Source organism: Bos indicus x Bos taurus, chromosome 7, assembly GCF_003369695.1.
Source record: "Bos indicus x Bos taurus breed Angus x Brahman F1 hybrid chromosome 7, Bos_hybrid_MaternalHap_v2.0, whole genome shotgun sequence".
In the NCBI taxonomy this organism is placed as follows: Eukaryota; Metazoa; Chordata; class Mammalia; order Artiodactyla; family Bovidae; genus Bos; species Bos indicus x Bos taurus.
This window is the reverse complement of record NC_040082.1, coordinates 22,493,414-22,511,421: the sequence shown is the minus strand read 5'-3', so window position 1 is coordinate 22,511,421 and position 18,008 is coordinate 22,493,414. Positions and strand designations below refer to the sequence as shown.

General features: G+C 35.5%; 2 pseudogenes; both read right to left on the bottom strand.

Moving 5' to 3' along the window:
- Nucleotides 1-5,491: 5,491 nt before the first annotated feature.
- LOC113894935 lies at nt 5,492-6,102 on the bottom strand (annotated as a pseudogene).
- LOC113894934 lies at nt 6,100-16,376 on the bottom strand (annotated as a pseudogene).
- Between the last annotated feature and the right edge of the window lie 1,632 nt (nt 16,377-18,008).

Here is an 18,008-nt window from a genome sequence, read left to right as displayed (position 1 = left end):
GATCTTCTCTGTATAGCTCTTCTGTGTATTCTTGCCACCTCTTCTTAATATCTTCTGCTTCTGTTAGGTCCATACCATTTCTGTCCTTTTTGTCCCCATCTTTGCATGAAATACTCCCTTGCTATCTCTAATTTTCTTGATGAGATCTCTAGTCTTTACCATTGTATTATTTTCCTCTATTTCTTTGCATTGATCCCTGAGGAAAGCTTTCTTATCTATCCTTGCTATTCTTTGGAACTCTGCATTTAAATGGGATATCTTTCCTTTTCTCCTTTGCCTTTAGCTTATCTTCTTTTCTCAGCTATTTTTAAGACCTCCTCAGACAACCATTTTGCCTTTTTGCATTTCTTTTTCTTGGGGATGGTCTTGATCACTGCCTTTTGTACAATGTCATGAACCTCTTCATAGTTCTTCAGGTACTCTGTCTATCAGATCTAATACCTTTGTCTAATCTATTTGTCACTTCCACTGTATAATTGTAAGGGATTTGATTTAGGTCATATCTGAATGGTCTAGTGGTCTTCTTCAATTTAAGTCTGAATTTGGCAATAAGGAGTTCATGATCTGAGCCACAGTCAGCTCCCAGTCTTGTTTCGGCTGACTGTATAGAGCTTCTCCATCTTTGGCTGCAAAGAATATAATCAATCTGATTTTGGTACTGACCATCTGGTGATGTTCATGTTGGAGTCTTCTCTTGTGTTGTTGGAAAAGGGTGTTTCAGGGAGATGTATGATAAGTCCCTGTGAGTTATCTCCCTGATAAGTAATGGTTTTAGCCTACATTTTACCTCTCAGGGACCTCCTTAATGGCAGGATTAGGTCTTAATCCTACACCTACCTTCACTTAACTCGGAGTATGATACACAGAAGTACTCATGGTGGTGAAAGTCGCTCAGTTGTATCCAACTCTTTGCAACCCCATGAACTGTAGCATGCCAGGTTCCTCTATCCATGGGGATTCTCCAGGCAAGAATACTGAAGTGGGGAGCCTTTCCCTTCTCCAAGGGATCTTCCCAACCCAGAGATTGAACCCAGGTCTCTAGCATTGCAAGCGGATTCTTTACCAGCTGAGCCACCAGGGAAGCCCAAAGTACTCAATAGTTCATTAAACGGATTTTCCCCCCTGCTACTTTAAGTTGAATTTTACATGCCTTCTCACATGAACTTTTATTTTTGAGTCTGCTTTTTCCTTTGTTTGCTTTGAGGTTTTGTTTGTTTGATTTGGCCACACCAGGATCTTAGGGCCCCCTGCAATGGAGGAACACCAGCCCAACCACTGGACTGCCAGGGAATTCCCATCACATGAATTCTTTTAAAAGGACGTTCGATCTAAAATCTTATATCATTGTAAGTAAACACTGATCTTGATCTAAAAGTGCTAAATTCTGAATCCTGAAATTACACCATTGAGGCCAAACTGCAAATTTGGTTAATCCAGGATGAAGGGCCTGTTCACATACTAATGCTGCTGCCATCTTGGGTACTATACTCTGTCCACACTCATCTTCTTTTTGTCCCTTGCATACACCAAGCTCATTACCACACTAGGGCCATTTCACCTTTCTCTATCCCCAGATCTCCACATGGCTAGCTTCTTCACATCATTCAGACCTGAGCACAAAGTTCACTTCCTCAGAGAATTGTCAATCAATTTAAAGAAGTTCTCATCACTCCCAAGCCAGCACTTTCCAATTTCTCTTTTGACATTACCCTGTCTTACCATCTTTAAAGTCTTTTTTCCTTACGTGAAATTACTTTGTTCATTTATTTGTTTTATTTCATATGGACTCTCTCAACTTCTTCCTAAATGGATGTCAATTCATACAGGGACTTTTGCTGTATGGTTCACCTTGGAACCATGCCAAGAATAGTGCTCTACTCATAGAAAGAATTCGAGATTTCAAAATTTTGAATTCAAAAACTCAACATTGAGGATGCATAGAGTAATTTAGAGGCAGCAAGTACATGCCTGTATTGAGCCCTTCCTTGGTTCTTCAAATTAGTCTGTCATAGTAGATGCTTGATGCAAAGGATACATCTCAGTTCCTCTAGAATCACTGAATTAACAACCCAGCCATACATACAATTTCTTCAGTTTCCCGGTTTGTAAAACTAGTATGCTAATATACACCTACTTTAGAAGATTGTCATGAGAATTAAGTAAGAACCGTGAATCCATGGTGATGTGTGGATTCAGGGGGCTCAATTTCCTCACTCACTGCCAAACTGGATGATTTAAATACATAACAAAAAAGGTACCAACTACATATCTTTAGGGGTGGCTAGTAGAGTCAGAACTGTACCAGGTATCAAGAAGTATAAGACAAAATAAAAAGGAAGCTTTCTTTAATACATGACCTCTGGTATAAATATCTTGCTTGATGAGTAGTGTAGGTTTGAGGAAAAGATCAAGTGGGAGAAGAAAAGGGGGTCATAAAGGATGAGACTGAAAGGTACACCAAAATTACTTGAGTAATTCTACTTCCAACTGGGAATATCTCAACACCTACGGCACAGACTAGGTTTCTACCAACAAATGAAACAAGGGATATTGAGCAAAGCCAGTGTGATCTGCCTTTTAAAATAACTAAATTTTCTGGATAATTCAAACGAAAGAATAATCTGATATGATTTTATCTGCATTATGTAGGAAAACGTGTAACATTTGAGCTTAAAAATATAAATCAGAAAACATTTTGATCTCAGCAAGTCAACTATGTCATCAAACCCAAATGGCAAATAAGGGATGGTATTTAGAGGAAAATGACATATCGAGTCAAAGACAGGATTTGGTGTCATATGTCCTGACACAAGATGAATGTCAAAAGAGTGTGTCCTGATAGTGTCTAATAGAAAAAATTAATATTCGTGCTCTGAAGACTCCCACAGCCAAAATGGAGTAGTCCATTTTAATTTTCAGAGGAATTTGGTGAACAAATGACTAGATATCCACCAAACCTTGGTACTAATGAAAAATACAGTGCATTCTGAGAAAATCAATATATAGTTTGCCTGAAGGTATCCCAAAGGAAACATTCAGTTATTGAGGTTTAAAATACGTTAGCCCCAGAATAATAAAATTCTTGAATTGCAGGCGTTTGCAAGAACAGCAAAGGGGTTAAAGACATTTTATATTTTATCAAAGCTCTAAAAACTGCTGTGCAGAGTTTTTATGCATTTCATATTTTCTTCCTTGCTGCTTCTTCATGCAAAAGCCTCTGCCAATTCCTCTGAGCACTGCTCCACTGTTAGGACCTTTTTAATTTGTTCTTCAAATAAGTTATCCTCGTCTCACTTCTACTTGGCCTCCACAGGTTCATGCGGTCACTGAAGACTGGGTTGAGGGACTGGGAGCATATCTTGAGGAACAGATATTTGTCACAATGTCTCAGTATTGTAGTTAGTTATCAAACCATAGGGGGTTTTGCTTGTTTGTTTCTGCTTTGTTTTTGGAAAATAAGTCCTTTTTTAGCCAAGCCACGTTTGGCTTTCATTTTAATTGTGAATCTTATTTTGCTTAATGACATGAAGATAAATGGGAATGCGCTATTAAAAAAGAGTGCAATAAAAATGTCAAGATGGGACTGTAAAAAGCTAAGACTATCTCTGCAGGAAAAGAAAACTGAAGTATAGGTTGAAAAAACAGTTAACTCAATTTGAACTAAATCATGAGTCAATTCAGGTAATAATCTAATTTGACCCTCACAGTCCACATTTATTAGTTAATTCTTCAGTATCTGGTTAATAATCATGACCTGAAGTCCTTCCTAGGGGGAAAAACTACTTTGGAAATATATCTGAGCGGGTTGTTTAGTATATGCAGTATGTCGTTTCTTTTCTTTTACCAAGTTATAAAACCATCAAGAGTCAAAGGGTTGATTGAAGACAATCATTTGTCAGAAAACTAATTTCATAGAAGCAATACTATCTTGTACAAATTCAGTAAATAAGTATTGTAAAATAGGTATCAATTTAAGAAAAAATTTTCTCCTAAATAAAAAAAAAATTGAGCATTCTAACAAATACATTTTTATCTTCTGCATTTACTACTACACTTGCTCTAGTATTATGAAAAAAATGTAAATGTGCTTACAAAGTTAGTTTTGAAATTCTTTTAGAATAATTTATGATCTTATGATCTATTGAGGCACAAACGGAAACAGATGGCCATTCTCAGAACTTATCACTAAGAAACAATTCATTATAATTTTTGCTGTCAGTGTAGCTCTAAGCCACTTATTTTGATCCCTTATTTTTGAATTCTTTAAAATATTCCAAAATAAGGTGTTATTATAATTTCTTACCCTTTACAAACAAAATTTTAGTTTATGTCAATTTTTTAAAAAATATAGCACATTTACCCATGGTCAATAACCACAAAGATAGAATGCTGTAACTCTAACGAGTTTGAGGACAACTACTCCAAGTATTGTTTGCATTATATCAAACCAAACAAATAATGATTTCTGAATGTCAGTCCTTTGTGTTGGTCATTTGACTCTGACTCAGATTTGAAAATACATCTAGTAATTAGTTCATATACTTGAATACAATTGAAAAAGCCTCTCTACTTTGGTCTCATCATGAAGACACAGTTAAAGTAGACTAATCTACCCTCCAGATACCCATTGTAAGAACATTCTCAGAGAGATTTAAAAAAAATTTTTGTTATAGGCCACAAATTCTCAGTAGAGTGTCCTGCAGCTGGGCTGAAACAGGGAATCTCAGCAAATGCTTTTAACACAAACAGTAAGAAACTGTTTGCTATCCCCTGGAAGGTTTGATCAGTAGATCACTTACAGATGATATGAAGAGTGAACTGCAAAGACACATACCCCTGACATTGACTTTGTACCACTCTTTAGAAACTATGATAGTGAAAAATAGCAAAAGATTTCCCGTCTTAAAAATAATTACAATTCATTTGAAAATCTTGACTTTGAGTCCATCCACTACGATTTAGTTTATTATTACTAGTGAATGAAACATAAAATATGACTTGGTACTTTCAAAAAGAACTTGACTAAATACTAAATAGTATAAAAGTTAACGAATAAGAGCCTATAATTGGGTGGGAGGGAGGTTCAAGAAAGAGGATACATAATCTTGACTGATTCAAGAGTATACTTGAATACTTACAACTGATTCACATTGTTGTATGGCAGAAACCAACACAACATTGTAAAGCAATTATCCTCCAATTAAAAATAAAATTTTAAAAAGAGCCCAGAGTTACCATCAAAATATAAAGTATACAAGTTTTATAGGCTATCCAGTTTCTGGATGATTTCTTTATTGAGTAAGAACAATGCGATAAAGCAAATACCACAATAAAGCAAGTCACATTATTTTGTTTCCCAGTACCTATATAAAAGTTATGTTTGCACCATACTGTAGTTTATCAAATATTTAATAGCATTATGCCTAAAAATACAATGTATATACCTTAAGAAAAAAATACTTTATTGCTAAAACATGCTAACCATCATCTGAGCCTTCAGCAAGTTATACACAACCTTTTTGTGGGCAGAGAATCTTGCCTCAATGTTGGCTGCTAACTGATGAGAGTTGTGGTTGCAGAGTGTTGGGATGGCTGTAGCAATTTCTTAAAGTAAAACAATGATGAAGTTTGCCTTTTTTATTCTCCCTTTCACAAATGATTTCTCTGTAGCATTAAATATTTTTGATAGCATTTTACTCACAGTAGAATTTCTTTTAAAATTGGAGTCAATTTCCTCAAATCCTCTCACTGCTTTATCAAGTAAGTTTATGCAATATTCTAAGTTCCTTCACTGTATTTCATTAATATTCACAGCATCATCAACAGGAGTAGATTTCATCTAGTTTCTTTGTTCATCCATAAGAAGCAACCCCCTCAATCTGTTAAAAGTTTTATCACAAGATTGCAGCAACTCAGTCACATTTTCAAGCTCCATTTCTAATTCTAGTTCTCTTGCTATTTCCACCACATCTGCAGTTCTTCCTCCACTGAAGCCTTGAACCCCTCAAAATCGTCCATGAAGGTCGGAACCAACCTCTTCCAAACCCTGGCTAATGTTGAAATTTTGACCTCTTGGCATGAATCATGAATGTTCTTTTTTTTTTTTCACCTGTGCAAATCCTTTATTAAAGCAACAACCGAAGTATAGGATGGCTCACATGGTTCTTTTCTTTTTTTTTTTCTGCTGCTATATCAACTTAAATATTAATCATTTGTTTGTACATTTAAATTATTTTTAAAAGTTGAAAACATTTATAGCTCACAAATCAACAGAGTGACATTTCCACCCAGATACATTTTTCCATCTTATTTCTCGGTTTTAACAATAGACATTCAGAACCAGAGGGACAGCACATCAAACGTAAGTGCCAGCACCTTCTGTGAGCAGCACTAGGGTGTCTGAGAGATACACTGAAGGTTTCCATTCCCTGTTAAATAAAAATAATTTATGCAGGAATATTCTTAGACCTATTTGCTTTGTTTTTACATTCTCTATGAGCTTCCAGTTCAATAGTGACATTCTGAGCATTAGACTCCTTACAAATGACATCTCTAAAAGTCTTAATTGAAGGTCATTATCACTGTCATATGATATTTTATTGTATAACAGACAGTCCTTCAGAAAGCAAAATAAGCAATTCCGATTTATTCAATTTTTCCCACCACTGATTTGTTTAATCCAAATCTTGTTAATCACTGTAGAAACCCTATAAGTCATTGAAGATGAACTTTGTTATCTACTAAAGGATTTTACAATGAATAGGTGAGTGTAATAATGACTAATACCTTGAAGATGGTGGTGGTTTAGCTGCAACTTCTGACTCTTTGCCACTCCATGGACTGGAGCCCACCAGGCTCCTCTGTCCATGGGATTCTCAAGGCAGGAACACTGGAGTGGGCTGCCATTCTCCAATGAGTGTTCTTAATGACACTTGATTTACTTTGCCCCTACCAAACAGAGGAATCATCTCTGATACCTATAGTCTTACAAAATGTATTTTTTAAATAACAAGACTTGAAAGTTGAAATTACTCCTTGGTCCATGAGTTATAAAATGCAAGTTGTTTTAATAGGTATGAAAACAGCATTAATTTTGTGCCTCTCCTTCATAGCTCTTGGGTAAGCAGATGCATTGTCAATAGGCAATAATATTTTGAAAGAAATCTTTTTCTCTGAGCACTAGGTCTCAACAGTGGACTTAAAATATTCAATAAACCATGTTGTCTACTGATGTGCTGTCATCCAGGCTTTGTTCCACTCAGAGAACACAAGCAGAAAGTAAATTTTTGGAATGGTAAATAATATTAGCTTCAACTTAAAGTTATCAGCTGCATTAGTCCCTAACAAGAGAGTCATTCAATCTTTTGAAGCTCTGAAGCCAGACACTGACATCTCCTCGCTAGCTATGAAAGTTCCAGACTGCATTTTCTTCCAATATAAGGTTGTTCCATCTACAATGAAAGTTTGTCGTTTAGTGTAGTCACCGTCATTCATTATCTTAGCTAGATCCTCTGGATGATTTGCAGTGGCTTCTCCACCAGTAATTGCTGCTTCATCTTGTACTTTTATGTTGTAAAGATGGCTTCTTTCCTTCAATTTCATGAACCAGCAGCTTCTGCTAACTTCAGACTTTTCTTCTGTAGCTTCTACACCTCTCCCAGCTTTCAGAGAATTGAACAGAGTCAGCGCCTTGCTCTGGATGGCTTTTGGAATGTTGTGGATGGTTTCATTTTCTATCCAGACCACTAAAACTTTCTTTATATCAGCAATAAGGATGTTTACTTTCCTGTCGTTCAAATGTTCACTGGACTAGCACTTTTAATTTCTTTCAAGAACGTTTTCTTTGCCTGTAAAACTTGGGGAAGTGATGCAAGAGGCCTAGCTTTGAGCCTATCTCTGCTTTTGATGGGCTTCCTCACTAAGCATATAATCATTTCTAGCTTTTGATCTAAAGTGAGAGACTTCTAATCCTTTCATTTGAACACTTAAGAGACCATCATAAGGTTATTAATTGGTACCTTACCTGAGGGAATAGAGAGGCCTGAGGAGAGGGAGAGAGACAGGGGAATGGGCCATCGATGGAGCAGTCAGAACACATACAACATATATGGATTAAGTTCAACATCTTACATTGCTGTCACACACGGTGCCCAAAAACAATTATAACAGTAACATCAAAGATCACTGATCATAGATCACTGTAACTATATAATAATGAAAATTTGAACTATGACAAAAATTACCAAAATGTGACTCAGAGACATGAAGTGAACAAATGTTTTTGGAAAGTGGAACTTATGGACTTGCTCGACAAAGGGTTGCCACAAACTTTCAACTTGTCAAAAACTCAGTATTTGTGAAGCACAATAAAGTGAAGTGCAATAAAAAGAGGTATGCCTGTTTTATTTTACTTAGTCATTTGGGTTACATTAATCCATTTCATCCCAGAAAAAACTTATGATACAGTTCATCAATATTATAAAATATCAGCACTGAAAATTATGAAAATGAAGCTAAAAATAAACTTTGAATTAAAAGCCGTATATGAAATCTACATGTTTTTATAGAATACATAATTTGAATTAAAAGCAGTATACAAAATCTACATGTTTTTATAGAACACATAAAAGTTAATACTAAAGATGTAACTTTTCATGAGTATTTAATATATTTTGTAGTATTAGACGGAATACTATTTAGTTATTAAGCTGTTGCTTCCTACCAAATTAATGAATGAATATTACCTGGTATATATTTAAGAGGTAACTTGGTGTCATAGAGAAGCAAGCTTGGAGAGCAAACACATCAGTGCTGGATATGACATTCTCTGGCTATATGGTAAGGGGAATTTGCTTTATCTCTAATGAGGTTACTATGAGAATTAAATAAGATAAGCAAAAGCATTTGGTTCAGAGTTGACTTTCAATAATCAATAGTGCCCTCCTTTCTGCAACTCTTTCAATATTCTATGTAGATATTTCTTCCATATTTTATTCACAAGTGACCTAAATAGTTGGTGATTTTGGCAGCTACCTAGATATTTAGAACACAGTCTTGCACTCAGTGAATGTCACAATCCATGCATGCACCTGGCCATACCTGTCAAGATAAACATTTTTTCAGAGCATATATATTTGCTCAGTAGACAAACAAAAAGATACAACAACATGAATGGGCCTAGAGGGTATTATGCAAAGTGAAATAAGTCAGACAGAGAAATACAAGTACTGTACATATGGGATCTAAAAAGCAAAACAAACAAACAAATACAACAGAACAGAAACAGACTCACAGAGAGAACTGGCGGTTGCCAGAAGGGAGAGGGGTTAGGGGATGGGCAAAAGATGAAGGGAATTAAGAGGCATAAACCACCAGTTACAAAGTCAGTCAGTCACAGGAATGTAATATACAGCACAGGGAATACAGTCAATAACATTGTAACAGTGGATTACCCGAAAAGTTCTTTCTGGGTTTTTCCTATTAGATGTTGTAGAAAAACAATAATGAACTTTCTGGGCAAACCAATAACTTTATATGAAGCATAATGTATAAAAATATCAAATCACTATGCTATATACCTGAATATAATATAATACTGTCATTCAACATCAAAAATAAATTCAGTGTTGACATAATAATATCTAATATATAATACATATTAAAATTTTTCCTATTTTCCTTTCAAAAAAGATATGAAGACCAACTTGCCAATAGTTTTTTGAATTAATGCCTTGATTTCTGTCATTTTTACTTCTCCTAGACTGTTAATTCATTTATTTAAAAAATTCTATATACAAAATTCAATGAGAAAAAATAAAATAGTATGATTTTAATAATCTCTAGAAAATATCTTCATATAATTTAATAATATTTTCAAGCTTTTATAAAAGCAAACATAAGTAAAATGTATTGAGCAATTCGGTTATCAACTGAAATCACTTTTTAATGCATTATTTGACTTAAAACTACAATATAAGTAATCTATTGTACAAAAGTAGGTAAAGTTTCAAGTAAACCAACCTAAAAGAAAGTAACACTCAGATCCAGAAATACAGTGAACTCTAGGTCAGTCTTATTTATTTACTACAAAAGTCTCTGGCTACAACACTGAATTCAGAATAACTTTTTGGATGAAGTTCTCTGTGTCTGCTTATTTAAAAAAAAATAATGATAGATTTCTTCTGATCTTTCAGAGCCCCAATCATTTTTGCCCCAGCAATATTCTTCTAGTCTTTAAAATACTCCATGGAATATAGAATAAGGTTAAAGGCAGCACTCTGTCTTTGAGGCCTTCCTTGGGCAGAATAAGAAATATAAAAATGTTAGTTTTATATATTAAGGCCTGAAAAAAGCCTAACAGCCAAAACATCACCTTTAACATGGTTTCTATTTCTGAGTAGTTTATCAACCAATCTCTCCTTTATTCTTTGGTCTAAAAACTGGTTTTAAATTCTTTTTCGGTATTTCAAATGTATGCTGGCTCTTTGCGGCCTCATTAGAAAGTCTCTCAATATTACAAACTTTTTTTTCCCTCTTCACTGTACAAAAGAAAATGAATGCTTGGTCAAGCTGCAGAAGAAACAGTACAATTGGCTATTTTATAAACGTTTGAAATTTAAGAATTACTTTTAGAGTATGTATATATTCAAATCATTAACTTAAAAGGAATAGTCTTTTTCATTAAATAATAGGCTTGGTCATACCTATATACTCATTAATTCACAACATGCCCTAAACCTGGGATTGTTATGAAAGAGAAAGCACAGGCAGCAGTTGGTTCAAAAGCACAAACTGTATGCTTTATGATCTCCACATTCTGCTTCCTACCAAGATCCAAAAAACAAAATCTGGTTCAAGGATCAAGTTTCTAATGACAAGGAAATTCAGACCCTTGAAGGATTCCAAGTTGTTGGGCCTTCATTTTTATCACTATTCTATCTGTATTATGACCTAAAAATAGTTGAAAAGAATGAGTGATTAAGTCACCAAAAAGGTTCAAAACACTTCATTTTTGACATCTATTACTTCACTAACTCCATTGTTTTGATTTTGGATCTAGGCATCAATTTGTTTACTTGTTGGTTGGTTAATTAACTGGTTGACTGGCAGGTTGATTTCATCCAACGTAAATTATCCCTCCATTCATCCATTATATCCAAGAAATATGTAGGAAAAACAAATTGATAGTCATTTATTTTTAATACTTAACTTAGGTATTGCATTAACACTTAACAATACCCATTCCAATCCAAAACCTTAGATATGCTCAGAATCCAAAGTTTAAAACATAGGAGCATTGACTAGGAAACCATTCATATCCTCTTAAAATATTTTATCACCTTGTATTGGGTAACCAGAACTTTTTAAACTTATTTACAACAAAATGTATATTACTAACTACATGTTTATCATGAGGACTCCATTTTGACACTATTTATGCATTATACTGTGACAATCTAGAAAAAAATGTTAGTTAAAAAATTTAGAAATCCAGATCACAATTCACGAGACAGCCTGGTTGTATCAGTCAGAGTGCAGTCAGGAAATAGAAACCACACTAGTTATTCCAAAAGACAAAATTTAATATGAATTTTTAACTATCAGCAAATGGTCCTGGAACTACTGAATAGCCATAGAAAAAAAATAAACTTTCACGCCTCATACCGCACACAAATATTAAAAATAAAATGGATCATAGACCTAAATATAAAACCAAAATTACCAAAATTCTAGGAGAAAATATTTTTGACACTGGGTTAGTCAAAGATTTTATAGCTACAAAAACATAATCCATAAAAGAAAAAACTGATAAGCTGGACCTCATCAAAATTAAAGGCTTTACTTGTCAAAAGACAGTTAAAGGAATGAAAATAAATACCACAAACTAGGAGAAAATATTTGCAAATTATATATCTTATAAAGAACTTGTACCCATAATAAGTCAGAAAACCAAAACTCACTAATAATTTCTAAATATCCACTTTGAAAAATAGGTAAAAGATTTGAATAATCACCTTTACCAACAAAATACATGAATGGTAAATAAATACCAAGGAAATTCTCTAAGGTGATGAATATGTGTTATCTTGATTGTAATAATGGTTTCACTAATCATCATGGAAATGCAAATGAACACAGTGATACTACTACACTATTTCAATGTCTAAGATTAAAAAGACTGGCCATGTGAAGAATTCCTGAGGATAATGGCCTAGAACTCTTGTGCTGGGTTTAAATAATAACTTTTTTAAGGTTTGGTAGTTTCTTAAAAAGTTAACCAACAACTATCATATAATTCAGTTAGTCCGGTCTTAGGTATTTGCTCAAGAGAAATCGAAGTAATATCCATACAAAGAGTTGATACAAAGGTTCACAGCGGCTTTATTTGAATTGTCAAAAACTGGAAATGATTCAAATACCTGTCAATAAGTGAATGGTGAAACAAACGGTGATACATCCATAAACTATAATACTGTGCTGTGTTGCATGCTTAGTCACTCAATCGTGTCCAACTCTTTGTGACCTCATAGACTGAAACCTGGCGGCCTTCTCTGACCAAGGGATTTTTTCCAGGCAAAAATACTGGAGTGGGTTGTCATTTCCTACTCCAGTGGATCTTCCCAGGGATAGAACCCTCATCTCCTGCTTCGCCTACAGTGCAGGTGGATTATTTAACGCTGAGCCATCAGGGAAGCCCCTGATAGCTGATAGTAGTAAAGAATCCACCTGATACCTGATAGTAGTAAAGAATCCACCAACCAATGCAGGAGACATAGGTTTGATCCCTGAGTCAGGAAGATCCCCTGGAGAAAGGAATGGCAACCCACTCCAGTATTCTTGCCTGAGAAATCCCATGGACAGAGAAACCTGGTGGGCTGCAGTCCATGGGGTTAAAAAAGTGTCAGACATGACTTAGCGATTAAAACAACAGACAATAATACTATATTACTACTTAGGAATAAAAAGGGCTGAATTACTGATTCAATCAATAACATGGATGATTTGAAAGATGATTACACTGAGTGAAGAAAAGGCCAGGACAAAAAAAAATGAATATGCACTGTGTGATCAAATTTATATAAACTTTAGAGAATACCTGGGTATGTGAGGGTCAGGGAGAAATGGGGGGCCAGGGTTGGGAAAAAAAAATTACAAAGCAATAGGAGGGAACCAACTGGGGTGTTAGATGTGTTCATTGTCTTGACTGTGACTGCCTTGACCTACCCAACAGGGCAAGGAGACCACTATCTGGAATTCTCTGGGCACTTCTTAGTAACTTCCATGTCCAACAGTAAAAATTAATGAAAAACTACAACCAACGAAAAAAGAGCAGGATTCAGATCCATCACATATTAAAGTTTGGGTGGGTGACCTTGCCAGGTAAAGGACTGACCAACTGAAGTCCTGGATTAGGGAAGGCAAAGGAAACAGGAAATCGGTAATGGAAGAAGGAATTTTTAAAATATCAGCCATGGTCTCATGACCAGCTATAAAAATTAAGAGTATCAATTCTGCACATTTTCTTTCTTGCTTTTTCTACTCGTATGCACACACACACAGACACAACACACACACACACACCTTCAAAGGGTAATTGGTAATTTGGGATTAATCACTCTAGCCTCTTGGTCTAGTGGAATGAGAAGCCCAAAACATCCAGCTGACATGCGAATTCAATGGAACCATGTGGGTCCCCAGGTAGAAACATTCCTTTCTTGGGAAGCAGCAATAGCTAGTGTTCATAAAAGAGATTAGAACACAGACATGCAAAGAGGAAAGATTGTGAAGGCATAGGGGAAAGAGGGCTTTTTACAATTTAAGGATAAACGTCAGAAGAAACCACCCCTCTGACTCCTTGATCTTGAACTCTAGCCTCTGGAACTGTAAGGAAATAAATGTCTGTTGTGTAACTCACTCAGTGTGCAGTACTTTGTATGACAGCTCTAGCAAACTAATGCAATGTACTTCCACCCATATCTCAAATCAGGCAAAGGGACAGCTTGAAATCTTGCCCACTGAGAGGACTGCCTTTCATTAAACATTCCTGCACGTCCAAACATTCTAATTTGGACCACCATGTCTCTGCTACCCATTATAGTAAATATACCCAATGTGTTTTTGGAAATTAAGTGTTGCTATTTGGACTACAGAAGAATTCACCACAGAGCTATTCAAAGATTCAGGTGCTTCGCTCCCTAATTTACTTCCCCAAGCCTTTGTAAAGTGAGAGTCCTCTGGGATGGCTCAGGGGATGTGGTTAGGAATGGCTGGCTATGTATGACATGTATGATAAACCTACTCCAACATTCCTATATCCATAAGTTTTTGACTTCTACTATTCCAAAGAAATTATGGCATCCCTTTCTCATCATTGAATCTAAATTTCAGTCAACCAAGCAAATAAACTATTAGAGTCTACCAGCTATACAGGCATTGAAAGTGAAACTGAAGTCGCTCAGTCATGTCCGACTCTTTGTGATCCCATGTCCATGGGATTCTCCAGGCAAGAATACTGGAGTGGGTTGCCATTTCCTTCTCCAAAGGATCTTCCCAACACAGGGATCGAACCCAGGTCTCCTGCACTGCAGGCAGATTTTTTTACTGTCTGAGCCACCAGGGGCTCATACAGGCATTAAGTGCATTAAACTCAGAATCTTTAGTTAAGTGCACCCACATCCATAAAAGTGACCAAACTCAATGTTCTACTCCACCATCCTTGTTCCAACACCCTTAGATTTCATTCCCTCATATATTCCCTGGATTTCTGTCAATATAAATTAGCAGAATTTTACAATCTCCTTGGATATAAACCATTTCTTCTTGGATGAGACTGTACTTTGGAGCATACTGAGTTATGATCCAGTAATGCATCTACACAGAATAGTTGGGGTGAGTCTTGAGGAGAATGAGCATGCTCTCACAGTAGTGCCTTGGGTAGAGTTAGTATAGGATTTTTAAGCCAGGGAAGGTTAGTCTTCTTTAGTCTTCCTTCCGTAGGCAAGCTGTTTTCACTGGCAATGCCTCCATTCCAAGTTTCAGAGTCCCACATCTTCCAGTGGATGTCCTGACTTTCAGTATGTGGTGAGCCTGTGAATTCAACTTATAACTTTGATATCTTTACTAACCTAAATGGGAAACAAATTTGAAAAAGAATAGGAAAAAATCTACTAAAAAAAAAAACTTTGTAATCTTTATTATTAAATTTTGTGTTTAATTTCCAGTAATACTGGTACTTTTGGTATAAGAAATAAGAGATTAATTTAAGGTTACTATAGAAGTTCACAGGTTCTCTGACCATGCTTTAAACTAAGAGTTAAAAACTGGTGCTTCTGAATTTTTTTTCTGTAAATGTTCCAGTTCATTCAGAAGAGTCCATCCCACACTAAGGTTCTTTCAGTTATTAATTCAGCCACAACGGTCAAGTATGGTAACCACTTAGACTCCAAAGGTATTTTTTTCAGAAGGTACTTCATCACAACAAATTATAGGCAGTGATTTATTAACTATGATGCCACCACATGTCATCGGTTTTGAATATTTCATGTTCTATTGGCACAGAACTTAGCATTTCATTCAAGTCCAAGGACATGCCCCAAACCCCATCTTTGTAAACCAATCCCCAAATCCCATCTTTGTAAAATATCTTGATAATGATTCTACCTTATTTAGACTTTATTTAGTATATGTCCAAATTATTTCCTAATCTGTAAAATGTGATTGGTACCAATAACTGTGCAGGAAACAATGAATAATAATAAATTGCAAACATTTTTAAATATGATAAACTCTCATGTGAATCACTGAAAAAGTGTCTTTCTTACTGTGTCATAAATTTACTACAGTGGTTGACAACATTTAGATAATACATCTAATGCACATTTCAGATCAACAATCATATGATACTTCTCAAGGAATCTGTATGTAGTGAAGCTACAGATCAACTCATTTCTGATTTTAGAAGTAGTATGGGCACATTATAGTCACTGAACTAAATTCCCTAGGAAAAAGAGAAAGTTTTCATTTCAGCTTTGATTTTGCATAAATTCTTTTGAATGCCCTAAATTTATAGCTGTTGGGAAAAAAAAATAAGAGGATCTATAATCTTTTCCCTAGGTATTTCATTACAACAAGCTTTTATTTTTATTTTCCTCCTCCTTAATTCCTTGTGGTAGATGGGAAGACAAAAGGGAATTATCCAGAATTCAATTTTTATTAAATAGTAAGTTTGCAAAGCATCAATACAGCAAAAACTAGTTCTAGAAGTACATCTCTTAAGCACAAAGTGAAGCTGCAATACAGATGAATGCTCTTCTGAATTTAAACGATGTTCACAAGGAAGGCTGAATTCTTACCAATGTGTAGAATTTGTCCTCCATCCTATATATTGGGTAGGTCCAATCAGTTAAGTGTTGTAAATGTCATCGGTTCAGTTCAGTTCAGTCACTCAGTCATGTCCAACTCTTTGCGACCCCATGAATCACAGCACGCCAGGCCTCCCTGTCCAATACCAACTCCTGGAGTTCACTCAAACTCATGTTCACCAAGTCAGTGATGCCATCCAGCCATCTCATCCTCTGACGTCCCCTTTTCCTCCTGCCCTCAATCCCTCCCAGCATCAGAGTCTTTTCCAATGAGTCAACTCTTCGCATGAGGTGGCCAAAGTATTGGAGTTTCAGTTTTAGCATCATTCCTTCCAAAGAACACCCAGGGCTGATCTCCTTTAGAATGGACTGGTTGGATATCCTTGCAGTCATGGTATCAACAAAATGTTTCATAGAATATAACTTAGTAATTTAACTGAGTAATGTTAAACTGAGCTGCACATTTTTTTTTGTCTGACTTAATCCACCATAACTACAATACAGGTTAAAAATTACTGTTATACAGCTGTCTGTATTGACCTTAACCAAAAAGTTGCACTATTTCTTCAAAGATTTTTTTTGAGAAATTATCAGTTGAGAAGTCAAATGACAAATACTATAGAAGTACCATATAATAATAAGCTTCAGAGTAGACAAATTTCCTGTCAATTTTTCATATGAGATTTGCAATTAAAGTTATAACTTCATACTTCTTAATCAAAATTAGTCTACTCTTGTTAGCACTTTTTCTTTTCTGTTACATTCACTGTTTACATAATTTCTCTTAGTGATTCTTCCACATACTCTAAAAAGTTAGGTAATAATCCAGTTAAAATAGTTATTGTGTGAATTTTAATCCTTTCATTCTTTCATATACTTAGAAGGGGGTTTTGAAGTCTCCAGATAGAGAATTATTATTCAACAGTTAAAATGACATGATGCTGGAAAAGACTGAAGGCGGGAGGGGAAGGGGACGACAGAGGATGAGATGGCATTACCGACTCAACGGACATGAGTTTGAGTGAACTCCAGGAGTTGGTGACGGACAGGGAGGCCTGGCGTGCTGTAGTCCACAGGGTTCCAAAGAGTCGGACACAACTGAGTGACTGAACTGAACTGATTTCACATTTAAATATTGTCACCCATTAAACAGGATTAAATAACTAAAATTAAAAAAAATAATTTGTGATACTCTTAAAATATATTAATACCTCTGTGTAGCACTATTGCGCTTCCCAGCCAGTGCTAGTGGTAAAGAACCGATCTAGCTAATTGAAAGAGACACATGTACCCCAACATTCATGGCAGCACTGTTTACAAAAGCTAGGACATGGAAGCAAGCCAGATGTCCAACAGCAGACAAATGGATAAGGAAGTTGTGGTACATATACACAATGGAATATTACTCAGCTATAAAAAAGAACACATTTGAGTCAGTTCTAATAAGGTGGATGAAACTGGAACCTATTATACAGAATAAAGTAAGTCAGAAAGAGAAACACCAATACAGTATATTAATGCATATATATGGAATTTAGAAAGACAGGAATGACGATCCTATATGCAAGGTAGCAAAAGAGACACAGATGTAAAAAGAACAGACTTTTGGACTATGTGGGAGAAGGTGAGGGTGGGATGATTTGAGAG